The 14,938-nt window shown below is 32.1% G+C and overlaps 2 protein-coding genes across 3 annotated transcripts in view; one reads left to right on the forward strand and one right to left on the reverse strand.

The window, feature by feature from the left end:
• The window catches only part of LOC142219981 (putative tricarboxylate transport protein, mitochondrial), an 88,596-nt gene that overhangs the window by 59,213 nt on the left and 14,445 nt on the right, over positions 1 to 14,938 (reverse strand). The window lies entirely within an intron of this gene.
• Positions 1 to 14,938, forward strand: part of Sb (serine proteinase stubble) — a 50,337-nt gene that overhangs the window by 24,667 nt on the left and 10,732 nt on the right. The window contains exons 1-2 of one of the 2 annotated variants that reach the window (XM_075288801.1): positions 916 to 1,341; positions 9,826 to 11,230. The gene's annotated coding sequence lies outside the window, so the exon portion shown is untranslated. Of the gene's footprint in view, positions 1 to 915; positions 1,342 to 9,825; positions 11,231 to 14,938 lie in introns of those variants that run through there. The other variant, XM_075288802.1, reaches the window with a different exon arrangement.

Consider the following 14,938-nt stretch of genomic DNA (forward strand, 5'->3'; position numbering starts at 1 on the left):
TGTATTACATTTTTTGGGATTGAGATCTTCATAATGCGCCCATAAAATAAAGAGAAATTACAGAGATCTTTTTAATTTTTAACTACCATTTACGTAATTCTAACTTCTCATAAAAGCACAAATAAATTAAAAGTAAAGAAAAAATCATTAGTGCAAAATCACTATCATATTAACCGCGCCGTAATTCATTCTTATTATTATTATTTGTGAGAAGTGTACGAAAATGTTCGTCTGCTTTAGTTTGGAAGTAATCGTATCAAGCCTTCCTTCATCTATGGTAAATCCCAAAAGTCTATTGCAAATTTCTTAGTAATCTCGTATTGAATAAACAAAACACCAAAACAACGGTACAAGGTTGCGATGAATCAGTTAAAGAAAATAAATCTCGGTCCATCTTAATCAGAGCAAGCAGAGTGTCTCCATATACCGCAGTGCAAAAATCAATTTTATTGTAACCCATTACTCATTGATTAGCATGATGATTAGCCGAAAAAATAGGCAACCATTAAACATTAAGATTTATTCGTAAAGAGAATTATCTCATAGAGATATTGCTCTTAATTTTAAGACTTTTGTCTCTGCAATTTCATCTTGCTGAACAATCAGCTGATCACTGAGAGCAAATATTTTGTTATTCTTTGTCATCTGCAACTGCAGTTGGCAAACACCTGTCTATTGTTGATCATCTCTTACTCTCTATATACAGGCAATTTTCCATAAGAGCGCCTGCGCAGCATCTTTGTAAATGCACGAAACTCTCTTCGGTTCGATTCAGTTGCTTCGTTCGCTTCAATCAGTTCGATTTAGGCGCACACACATCAGACGCGCCTCTTGAGCACTCGCATATGTTTAAGCTTAATACGCTCTGCACAAACGTGTGTCATGTTAGTCGGTTGGCTTAGCTTTTGGGCTTTCGGCATTTTGAGGTTTTGAGCTGGAGTTTAACACAATTACCGCACAGTTCCGTCACAAGCTTCCACTAGAGCGGTTCGTCGGTTCGGTTGGGTAAAAAAGACTTTAATACTAAATTGTCTGTCGTTCGTTATTTCCCTGACAATTTAAGTTAAATGTGCAGCAGTGAAAGAAGAAATGCAGAATTAATAGTAAAAAATTAAAACAAAAAAAAACATCTTCAAACAAGACCATTAATAGATATATTCTATTTAGTGCACTTATGATTCCAGTAGAAGGTGACACAATATTCACCCCGTTTATCATCAATCGGTTCAAAATTGTCACAAAATATCTCAAAATTAAAAAAAAAAACGTAGTGTTATTTTAGTGCTGTAGCCATAACTTGACCAAAAAATAAAATGCCAATACCTAATGCCCAATGACAAGGTAATTTATTGATACCTTCAACTAAACGAATACATAAAGACCAATTCATTGTTATTGTTATTTTTTGGTTACATATAAGGCCAAAATAAAGGGGCCTACACTCAAAATGGCAAATCGCAAAAATGTGCGATAAAAATCTCCTTACCAAAAAAAAAAAAAAAACACAACACAACACCAACACATTTTGTCATCGCAGTCTATGGTGGCCGTCGCTGAGAGATAGATATGGCGGTAACACTTGATGCTGTGCCGTTGTGTCAGCGACAACAATTGATATGTTCATACATCTGCGGTGGAGCCATGATGTGTTTGGTATTCCAATGGGCGGGTATGTTGCGAAAGTGAGAGTTTTGTCCATATTGATGCTTTTCATTTTCATTATGATCGATGGATGGATGGATTGATTTTTATGGATGACATTATGGTCCCGACAAAAAAAAAATACTGGAGTGCTAGGTATGGGAAAAAGTGGAGTTTTGCAAAAATAAAATAATATCGGTGACAATGGCGAAATTGGACGATTGATGGCTTTGCACCAATTAACATCAGAAGCACGTAAAGGCGATTACAAAATCCTCCAAGAAATCAGGCAGCTGGCGAACCCTCTATTGGATGCGTATATGCGCGCAAAACAAAAAATACGCTATCATCATCCAATCCCACCAAACGCACCGCCAATAGTGTCCCAAGCTCTTACTAAGTGTATTAGGCGCTAGATTATAAAGCAAGTGGTAAAGCATTAAGCAATTGTCTGTCCGTCCATCCATAAGTCTACACACAACTTGCCTTTATAAATGCCTCCACCCTTTCCTGGCTGGCTCTATAGCAGCCGCCGCTTTGGCACTACATTTAATATGCGTGTCACGCAGTCGTGTATCAAGTTCAAATTGCATTCACTGTCAACATAAAATGCAGTGTGCTCCCATACTTATCATCATACCATCCATTAGACCAAAATTGTATCACAAATAAAGGGACAGACAGACATTGCTTCGATGCCTCTTTACTGGTAATAGTGGTTTTGGCAATGGCATCACTGCTGGAGATGGGACTGACAATGATGATGTGGTCGTTGTTATTCGGAGCAATCTAAAATCTGGTACCTTAACTTCTTTCCTGACGAGAAACAGAAATATTGCAAAATTGAAGATTGTCCAACGGACCACGTTGAGAAGATGGTGTTTAGCGCAATCACTGAGGATTTGCTGAATGCATTATAAATATGTTCTTCTCTTACGCATTTACATACTTGCTGCTAAGGTGCATAATGGTATCATTGCGAAGCGAGTTAAAAGAATTGTGTGATGGGGGGAGGGGGTCTACTGTGTTGAAATATTAAAATTAACACCCATCTGCTACCTTTGTTAATTAAGAGATAAATCAAAGAGTTTCCAATGTAAGCGACACCTGGAGGCGTTGGTGGTTTGGCCCCGCAATATTTCAGCATATCAGTAATATTCTTTATAGATGTAAGAAAGGGGGACTTAAATTGTTTCTATATTTAAACATATATCTATCCAGTGGAAGTACACAGTGGTTTGTTAGTTAAATTTGGTTCTCAAAAAATATTTTATGTAAACACAGAGAATAAGCATGATTGTCACGATCATATTCAAAGAGCAAAATTAATAATTTTCACCCTAGAGAACATGGTACTAACATAATTGTCATCTAAGTTGTTATCATCTTGATTAAAAGAATGTTGTTCATATTAAACAATATTGTTATTGTCACCATTCAAAATGTTATGATGTTAAGAGAACATTTTTTTTCCACTGAAAAAAACTTTTTTCGCTGGCGCAAAAAGAAAGCTATTTAAAAAATAATTTAGAAAATTTATTTCTTCACTATTTCTTTGTTTATTTGAGTTTATAATTTCGAACATCAACTATTTTTGTACACTCTATTTCGATTCACTTTCAACTTTAAATAATCTTTCTAAATTTACTCCACGTCCTTATCAAAGGTATAGACGACAGAGAAATGCAACTGGTGGAAGTTTTTGTAATTCGGTATTATTCGCATTGAGTGAAACACCGAACCACTCTCTAGTGTCTTACTATTAGCACAACTAGAACAAGAACAACATTCTGAGTAACAGTAACAGTGCCAGTGTCTTTTAGTTTTGACTACCACAACCATACCTTGTTCGTACAAATGCATCAAAGCTATCACATAGAGAGAGAGAGAGTTTGGAAAACACGTAGTATTTTTTATAGGGTGGGTTTTTACTCCGTTGTTTTCAGCATTTCGGCACTCGTATTTACTCGCATTGCAGCTAAGCATTATCATTTAGTGGTGGTGCTAAACATACATTTCTGCTAATAGTAATTTTCAACTGTACATACGAGTAAAAATCTAGTATATCGGAAGGTACCGGTGTACCGGGTCTATTCTCTGATAGACGCCTACTTGTATGTGCAAATAAAAGAAAAGGATACAATTCAGAAATGCGGAGTAGAACATAATATTATTCAATTAAACTTCCTTTCTTTATGTTCACATAAAACCACTTTTAAGCCACTTATGAATAAATAAATTATCACAAGTTCAATAAGTCCGTAACTACAAAGGTTTGTCATTATTTATATTCATAATTTATTATGGTTATAAATATTATAAATAAATTCTACATTTAATTTAATACATTCTTATAAATATAAGTCAAATATAGGATGTACGAGTTATGTTGACGTGACTTTCGAAAAAGGCCTGATCATAGAATGCCTTATAACATTTCCGTCTGGGAGATGCATCCTCCACATTGTAGACTGGCATTTATAATTTAACAAAATGGTAACACAACTAATCTTCGATCGGCTTCGTCAACATCAAAAAAATAAAATAAAACAATTCGCTCATGTCTTTGAGAGATCGCAAAAAGATGGAACGAGGAAAAGCTATGCATACTTGAAGCCATGTATGGATCCTCAGATAACAATAAAAGTGCTTTCAGTTCAAAGTCACTGATGCTCCAGAAGAGGAAGTAATAGACGAACAAGCGAGCAGGGATGTGCAAGTTATTCTGGTTGCTGCTGTTGCTTTAGAGGCTGGAGAATGTGGACAAATGCTGGAGAGTGGCAGTAATTCTAACAGGTCTTCCTAAACTGCAAAAGGCACGAGTGAACTCGTTGCTTCTTAGCGGCCAACACTGCGGTACAACATGGGCAAAGGAAAAATTAATTAAATGGCACATGTGTGCATAGTGCCAACGAAAGAGTCATAGAGCCAAAAGACTTCCAGTATCCAATATCTAGCACTCAAGACCCAGTGCCGTTGCCACATCCAGTCACAACCACCATCATCATCGTCATTTTAGCCTCGACAACTTGAAAGCTATTATCGCATTGGCATTGGCTGGCACAAACAAACGCTTATGAATAAAATGGCTAAAGGAATGCAACTTGCACTCGTACTCCCATATACCCCCACCTACTTTGCAATCTGCCTACCTTCATTTCAGTCAGCCTAAGCATTTACCAACCTATCTAGGAACTAACTTCACTGTTTCCAATTGGAGCTGCAGGCAAATGACAGCTAAAATTCTCAAAATTGCCATCCCCATCATTGCCATTTCCGGAGCAAGACTCATATGAATGCGACATGTTTGGCATTTAAACATGGAGATTCATCATTGATAAAGGAAGGAAATTGCAATTCCGCATTTTTCATCATTTTAATAAATGTTTTTTTTTTTTTATTAAAGTAGAAAAAAATATTGCACTAACACTTCAAATATGGGAAAAGGTCCTTTTGTTGGAATGTTGAATGTTCCCTCGCGTACTAATACAATGGGCTAGGAAATTGTGTCTTTGCGTTGCTCTTGAAGTAAGCCTTCGTCCAATGGTTCATTACCATTAAACGATTTGAGTTTAGCCAGGAAACTTTCTAATTAGCAATGTATTCATGTGGAAATGCAATATTCAATTTATTTTTTAAACACAAGCAATAACCTCTAACATTACGCGAACAAAATTTCCCTTTATCGTAAAGTATGAAAGCTTAAAAATGATTCTCTACAATTTTTTTGTTTGTTTTTTAGACAAACAAAAATTTCAGAAAAATGTTTAAATATGGCGAACTAGTAAACTATCAAGCCTAATTATGTCCATAGAAATGGATAGCGATTATACCCACCAAAGCTCCATCATATAATGAATACCAGTGTTAGAAATTATTCATAGTTTCTTTTGGGAAATGGTGTTGATGGTATATGTGAATGTCCCTGCTTGTTGAATGCCTTTTGAAGATTTTTCTTCGTTTAATTTTTATTTATTTCTCATTTTATAATTTGTTTTTTTTTTGTGCATATAGAGCGACTGAGATTCCATAGGCGAAAATTACTTATTGCCTAAGCATGAAATCGCTTGGGTTTTTGTTGCATTTATGTTTTTCTATTTAATTTTTGATGTTGTTGCTGTTTTGTGTGCCACTTGCATAAGTATTGGTGTTTGAACAGTCTGATTGGGAAAGGTAATGCTTTCTTTCTTTCTCCATGAGACGACTGAAGCATTTCTGTGTGTTATGTGGGGAACATGCTTTAAATGTCGACTAATTAGTATACGTGTTTTGTTACAGTTATCATCTGCATTCAGCTAGTCAGTTAGACAGCCAGCTATAAACCCAGACTGTCTGCAATATGCTTGACTTGTCGGCTAGATTTTTCGTTTCATATGCTCTGACGGTCTTAACAATGTGAAGTCATTTAGAATCCATCTATAGAGTATTGCTTGCAAAGACAGAGAGAGGCCATTATTGTCTGTTTCTGATTTGTTTGCATTTTGTTTTGCAATATACCAACCATTGGGGAAATTGTTTTTTTTTTTGCCCATGTGTCGCTGGTGAATGTTATGCACGAATATATCGAAAATGCCAAAAGCATATTCTGGCAGATGGTTGAACTACCAAATTCTAATTAATAAAGTAATTGGTTTTATTTATTGCATCGTATTTCTTATTTTTTAATACTTGTTGCCTTTTTTCGTATCAGCTATAAACGAGGAAGTTTAATCGAAATTGTTACAAAGGAAGTTTGTGACTTAAATCTTTGTTTTGTTTTCTCAAGATAATCGGAATTTGAAGTTTGGTAAATTTTTGCATATTTTTCCAAATTTAATTATTATTCATACATTTTCATATTATTCTATATTTTTATATGAAAACCTAAAATAAATAAATATTGCTTAGTATATATATTTTTCAAAATTTAAACATTTTAGCAAATAGATTCACTTTGTACTATGAGTGGTGCATGTTTCTTAAGTCTTTTGTTTTCAACTGTTGTGACATAAATAAACTCAACCTACCACTGGAACTTTGTAATAATAATAATTAATAAACTCTCAACACCATTAATAAAGACGTACGACCATATTCTCATAATTTTTAATGAGTGGTTTACGACTAAAACGTGCCATACATGTCATAGTATTCTGTGGTTGACAATAAATACGTAAGAATTATGTGTAATGAGTTGTATAAATTTTAGTTTTACAAAGTCTCAGGATCCTTTTCATAGCAATCCAAGTAAAATTAACTATCGAAGTTATATGTACTTACCCAGTATACAGCTATAATATTTAATTAATAGTTTAATTGGATTTTCTTCGACCTTTTTAGCCAAGGTCTTTTGTTTTTTCATTTTATTTATAAATACCAATATTTCGCCAATTATTTTCCATTTTTGAACTATTTCTTCAGTGGGTCTACAACAGTAATATAAATATGTAGTTAAAGATCTATAATAATTTAGATTTATAAAATAATAATATGTAGTTGAACCCAAATCTTTCTAAAAGATGGAACGTTGATTTTCACTTACTTAAGATTTTTATTGGGTTTTAACTTTTTAGATTAAATATCGATTTTTTAAAACAGAAACCTTTTGATCGATTTGAGTCGATAATGAAAAACAAAATTATCAACTGGCTTCGTGAGAGGTTTACTATGGCTATATATAAATATATTTGACTATAATGCTTCATTTTGGTCGTTATTTCTATTTTTATAATTGAATTTGAAGTGAAATATACACCCAGTTTATGGGTGCGTGTAAGAGTTGTCTAATAAAATCGTGCCTATGAGTAATAACTGTACAACCTACTGTATGGGGTCAGCGTGTAATAATAATTTCAATCTTACAAGTCCGATTTTTCATCTGTTGTATCCTCCAATACACACACATAATACGAATTGGTTAACTATAGACAGCATAAGCTGATTTAGTAATAAATCCTTTTGAAATAGGGCCTAAGCTATTTATGATGATCTTCTTTCAGTTTTGTCAAACACCGTTAAATTAGTAGGGTTTGTGTCAGATATAGTCGGATATATGCCCTAAATCTTGCCCCTTGTTATGTATGTTTATGGACAAATGAATCGAAACATATGATTAGGTTAGGTTAGGTTGTAGAGGATGACATCAACTTTGTGTTGAATTGATGTCAACTTAGACCAATGGACCTATATTGTGATTCCTCGATGTAATCGTAACATATAGTTTATGTAATTCATATTATTTTGATTTTGCAGTGAAGAATTTGAAATATGCTATCAACTTCAATCTACAATATGGCAGGCAATTGAAGGATTCGTGAAATTCTGGCTTTTAATATAGTTCCCAAACTCAAACAAACCAATTTTTCTTATGCAGTTAAACAAAAATATAAAAAAAATTACTTTCTTCCTCCAGTAATCAGCGATATTTGGGATCTATCATTTCTTAATAATACTGACATTTAGGAAGTAAAAGGCGTACTCAGGATGATTAAGTTTTGTTTTTTTCTCCAAATTAGCATTTCTCAGAATTAACCAATGCTATTTTTTAAACAAATGCCAAGTTCAATATTTTGATATATTAACTATGCTATGTCGTCTTTGTTCTTTTAAACCATGGGAAATTAATGAATCAATGCTTGTTTAAATGGTGCCATCATTTCATCTAACTGTCTGTCTATACAAAACTGTAAATCGAAAACTTATAATAAAAACAAATTCGTCGTTTGATTTGTGGCCACCAATAGCATTAGATATTAGCTCTTGTTTATATTCGCAACAGCAGCAACCGATTAAAATTTGGGATGAGATTTGATAATTTACATAAATCAGACACATTTATCTGGGACATGCGACACCTACCTACCTCTGTATAAATATGCACGCATTTATTAACAGATTAACCCCGAGCTCATTTAACACCATTTTTTGCAAAACAAAACAAAAAAAGGGAAACACAGTGATACACATTGGAATAAAAAATTGAATATATAGAAAATACTTGAAATTAAATTCAGGTTTGGCGCAATACATATATATATATATATATATATATATATATATATATATATATATATATATATATATATATATATATATATATATATATATATATATATATATATATATATATATATATATATATATATATATATATATATATATATATATATATATATATATATATATATATATATATATATATATATATATCTTCTTGCAAAATGTCTAAATTATAAATTACACAGGATTCAAATAAAAAATCTATTTTTTATTGACGTCAAGAACAAGAAATCGTCAACATTTATTTAAAAAAAATACGTACACGATAACCATGAAGGGTAAACATACAGATACGAACACGAATACACGAACTTTATAGCTTTAACTAGTTTCCAATTGTATTTTTACTCAATGATAAGAGGTTTAATTCTCATAAACGAACTACATGTCCTGGACTTGTAGTTTACTTAGAATTTTGTTAAAGCGGATTTTTAATCTTATGGTTCAAACCACTGTGCAATGATGCTCGCCTTTTTAATGCCATTAAAGATCTCAGGTTTGGCGCAATACATATATATATATATATATATATATATATATATATATATATATATATATATATATATATATATATATATATATATATATATATATATATATATATATATATATATATATATATATATATATATATATATATATATATATATATATATATATATATATCATCTTGCAAAATGTCTAAATTATAAATTACACAGGATTCAAATAAAAAATCAATTTTTTATTGACGTCAAGAACAAGAAATCGTCAACATTTATTTAAAAAAAATACGTACACGATAACCATGAAGGGTAAACATACAGATACGAACACGAATACACGAACTTTATAGCTTTAACTAGTTTCCAATTGTATTTTTACTCAATGATAAGAGGTTTAATTCTCATAAACGAACTACATGTCCTGGACTTGTAGTTTACTTAGAATTTTGTTAAAGCGGATTTTTAATCTTATGGTTCAAACCACTGTGCAATGATGCTCGCCTTTTTAATGCCATTAAAGATCTCCCTCAAGAGTTGGTTGTTATAATCGTTTTTTGCTTTTAATTTTTAATTATTTAAAACAGTATTTTTTTATTAACAATAATAATAAAAAATAACTTTTACTTTGCTATATGTTTTTTGTTTTTTTTTTCTGTTCCAGGTTTTCGCATAGAGTTTGTGGAATGTTTAGCAGCTGCTAATGAATGAATTCAGACTTTTTTCTCCCGGTGAGAATGTAAAAGCCCTTTGGGCGTGCGCAGCAGCTACTTATTTGGCTATATTACGTACAACAACTGCCCCCAAACTATCTTTCATTCTCAAACTTTGTGTACATGTGTGTAACCAAAAAACTGATTAACAGTTATAAACGTATTAAAAAACAACAACATCAACAATTGCAACAAGATTTAAAAATAACAAGCCCCTCAAGTGAAAGAATTATGAAAAAACCAACTTAACAACAACAGCGAAAATCGTAAAAAGCATGCAATAAAAAATACTAAGTAATAAATTTTTGTTTTGAAAAAAAAAAATAATAATAATAATAAATGAGCAAAAAACTAAATGCCAAAGTTTTCGTTTAAAAAATCGCAGAAAAAAGTGAAAAAATTTATTTAATAACCAAAAAAGGCTAATTGAATAAAAGGAGAAAATTATCACAAAGAGATTAAAGAAGAAAACAATTATATGAATTATGGCGAACAAATTTTGTTCCCCATTAAGAGTTGGTGCAGCATGTGTCTCTATATAAGTGTTCCGTTTTTCTTTTGCAAAAACAATAACAATTTAAAGTAATTAAAATGAAAACATTTCGTGGCTTCTCAAATGCAATGAACAAAAAAAATTTCGATTTAAAGCAACGGCAACTGCAACAACAGCAACAATGAATTGCTGCAACGATAACGACACGACGATACATTTGGCCATAGATACGCTGAACTGAAATAAGTCAACTGTAAGATATACCGAAAGCTGAACAGCAACGAACGACAATAGCGACAACAAAAACAAGAACAGAGGCGACAATCACATAGAGAAATTGCATTCCATACATACACCACTACATACTAAAAGCATCATATGCTTTCATACATACACACACACACCAGGGACCAACGGCATAGGGATACGAGTGTTTGTATGCGTATTGATGTTGGAATGAAATAAGCTATAGCAAAGATCACTTCAAAGATCACATTATGATGGCATTTTCACATTCATTGTCAATTATCTGAAGTTTACCTATCCATCCATCCATCCATCCAATCATCCAATATTGGATGCTGTAAAAAATAGAGAGCATGAGAAGAAGCGATTGATGTAGAAAAACTGTAAATATCAATAGTAGCAACAACAGCATTTCAACAAAAGAAAAACGATTATTGCCGACCCCTCGACAAGGACAACGGCTTTCACAGCAGATAAAACAGAAATCGGTAAAATTAATACAACAACGTCGTGCAGCATATAACTGTTCGGTGCGTCTTCTAGATTGGAGTGGCATACATGACTTAATGAGATTGCAGACACACAGCGGTGACATCAACATAAGTAGCAACAAATTGGTAAGTCTGAACTTCCTGGTTTTTCCTCTCTCCCTCTTCCAAGTTTTTCGTATGCCTATAAAATTGGTTAAATTTCACGAAAAATACCAGCATTAAGCAAAGCCATCAAGCAGAATAATTACAAAATGACACGTAACATTTCAATGGAACTTCATAGTCTCATCGACACACACACACAGGTATTCACAGGCTGGCACCTGTGTAATATGACATAAGACAATTAACCAACCACCCAACGTCATCACAAGTTTCGTACCACACTGAACTACAGAAGCCTACTGAGAAACCCAAGCAAGTTGGGGGTGTTGAAGAGCAGAAATTACTTTACCATTAAAATTGTAATCTTAGGTAGTAATGCATTCATTAAATGCATTTCATCACAATAATTTGTTGCTTTTATAGTGTGTGTGTGTGTATGTTTGTCTGCGAATTTGTTTACTCTTTTCCTTTTTACACAGCCCTCAAAGGTGTTTTAAACGAAATATTGTATACGAAATAAATGAATTCGTTTGTGTATTTTTAATCGTGTGCCTGCTCGGAAATAATTGGGCTTTTGTTGAAAACATAAATGGAAAGACAATCTTAACATAATTGGTTTATAGTTATTTTCCAATTATTGAATTTATATGGAATTGTATTCGCAATTCAAAATTTTGGATGAAACTATACGGAAATATTTTTCTATTGTATTTGAAGTAAATTAATTATTATGAAATATGAAATTTAAGATAATTCCGATTTAAAGAGTGGATTTAAAATTATTTTATCTATTTCGACCATGGTCTTTGTATAAAAAAGAGATATACAGAAAAAATTCATAGTGGTAAATTTAACTTAATTTTATTGTAAAAAAATATTGGTTTTTAGTTATGATAATTTTTGGGCAATTTTTTTTTTCTTATATATACTTTTTTGGATGATGTTCCTTTAGCGAATAGGGTCTAGCGTATTGATGTAAGTAATATCACAACATATACTGCAGTCAAACCATACTGCCAACTTTCACAATGTCAAAATATTGGACAAGAAAAGGGGAGAGAGAAAGAGATTGATTAAGAGAGCATAAGAATACAAGGGAAAATAGAAAAACCATGAACAGAAAGGACGACAGTGACAATATAAGTGCAAGTTACAGAGTTGCATTAAAAACAAAAAAGAGGTAGTTGGATTTGTTGTGTGTTCGGAAAAGTCGTTGGACGTTTATATGTAATAATTACAATAATATCAATTTAATGTAAACATTTTTGTTGTAAATTTTTACTGCATAAAATTTATTTTTCAATTTATAGACAATAAAAAATCCCTTGATGTATGTGGACATTACATTGACGAAACATGTAATTAAAATTGTTTTATTTACACCATTGCGCTATGCACTATTAGCTACCCAGTGCATAGCGCAATGACGAATAAATAATTTTTAAAATTTTTTATGATTTCTAATGCATTATAACACTTGTCTGGAACGTTTGACATCAAATATTTTCAAAAATTCGCAATTTTTCTAGAAAGGATTTAGCTTTTTTTGTGCAAAATTTAAATAATTTGCATTATTTTATTAATTATAATCTGTTTTTAACCTATTTGAAATAATAAAATTTGCAATTTCCAATTAAAAATATGAAAAAAGCGAGTTATAAAAATTGAATCAAATGAAATTCCTGTGCAGTTAAAATAAAGAACATCTTTGGGAGGACATTTTTGGAAGTGCTTTTAAAGTTGTGCCTTCAGAAGAATTTCCATTTTTTTTTGCTGGGTAAAGGAACATCATCCAAAAAAGTATGTTTATTTGTTTTTTCTTAAACTTTATTTTTTAATTTAATTTCCACAGCCCAATGAAATTGTCCTTATTCTCAGTATCTCTCAAATATTTTATGAACTAAACATGTTAACTAAAGCAGAAGAAATTTTCCGTACGATTCCCAAAAATAGTATGAATAAAGTAATGTAGGGTGAAAATGATCATGTATTGACGCCAATAATTTTTTCTTTGCTTTTAGTTAATTTTTCTTCTATGAAAGGATTTAATTTAATCATTTAGTACAATGTTATAACACATTATCTAAAAATACCTATTAAGTATAGGCATTTGCAGTTTTTAACGTTGAATCCACACAATTATATATTTCAACAACTTCAACTTAATGATTTAAGTTAAATTTTTTTAGTTCGGTCAGCCATCTAAAGAAAAACTCTCAAAGTATTCACATTATACAGAACACTCACATAAGAGATACTTGGTTGACTCCTATACTTCCTCATAGAGCCATGCCATATAATAGTCGTCGTACTTCAACCAAAGCTTTATTGGATAAGAGAGAAGTTCAACATCCTTAGTATCACAATGGTCTGAATAGACTAATAGATTCTAATTCCTAAGGCGATGCCAAATTATCCCCTTTGCAGTTCCCAGGAATATTCCTGTGGGCAGTTTTATTTTACCGGAAACGGAAGTTACTTGCATTCGAAAGAGAAGTTTCGCTGTAATACTCTCTACCATATTTAGCAGATCAGGCTTTTTCTATCGTATGCGTGCTCTTTTACCGACCGCGGCAAACTTACTCGTAACTCACTGCAGTTGTTACAATGGACTACTGGCCAGCATGTATGAAGTCAATATATGCAATACATCATTAAGGGAATAGGCCCCTGCATAACTATGGACGCTGCTGGTTAGCTCCATTTGCAGCGTCTTTGTTAATATTAGTAATCACCCCTCTTTTTAGTCTCGTTTTATTTGCAGCATGGAGGTGTGACTGGTTGTAAATAAATAACAAGATACTCGAACAAGCAATTAATTTATCGAGCCCATCACCTTTGTCATACTAGACTAATTCACCTTCACTGCGCTACCAAAGACAACCAGTACCATATATTCCATTGCTGATGAACTGGCCACCAAAGTAAACATAAGTACCAAATATTTTCCATTCCATAATAGATATTAATTAAAATATTTATAACTAAATCACTTTTGTCTAGTGATCTCTCTTAGTGAAACGATTCAAGTAATTCAAATTGAAAATAACATAAACAACTTAAATAGTTAATATAATAAATACAAACATCTTTAAAACACTGATGTAAGTCATAAAAATTGGGTCAAAATATGTTGTATAGGCGTATTTGTCTTGACTCACTCACACACGAGCAAGCCAGATGTTTATTGTGCGAGAGTGCGAGCATTTTAAATGCCATAAAAAGCATTTTATTGCCGATTTATTCACTTAAAACACTTCAGTGTGGAATAAAGGGAACGTACACAGAAATAAAAACAAAATCGAGCAATATCTGGATAATTTAGCTTCGTCTGTGACAATGTTCATACACTGCTACGCATGCGTGACTTATTTGTGTCACTTTAAGCCCCAACTAAATTATGCAATAGCCGCATCAAAAAAAAAAAAAACTTCATTTGCTCATGCATATGTATAGCTCTAAGATTATGCATGTGTGAGTGTTTTACAATTACTTGCATTCAAAAGAGAATCGTGAGCTGAAAATTTGTAAGACTAAATGAAAATATTTATACAGATAGCTTGACGATGATTTATATAATATTTGGTAACTCAACGAGCCCTTCGATCCAAAAGACACACACATAAACTTCAAGTCCAACACCAATACCAAGATTTTCCCTAATTTGATTTTTATGGAATGCTACATGAGATGGTTGGATTATAATTGTTCTGATGAAATACTTTAGAT

Source organism: Haematobia irritans, chromosome 1, assembly GCF_050003625.1.
Source record: "Haematobia irritans isolate KBUSLIRL chromosome 1, ASM5000362v1, whole genome shotgun sequence".
Classification (NCBI taxonomy): domain Eukaryota; kingdom Metazoa; phylum Arthropoda; class Insecta; order Diptera; family Muscidae; genus Haematobia; species Haematobia irritans.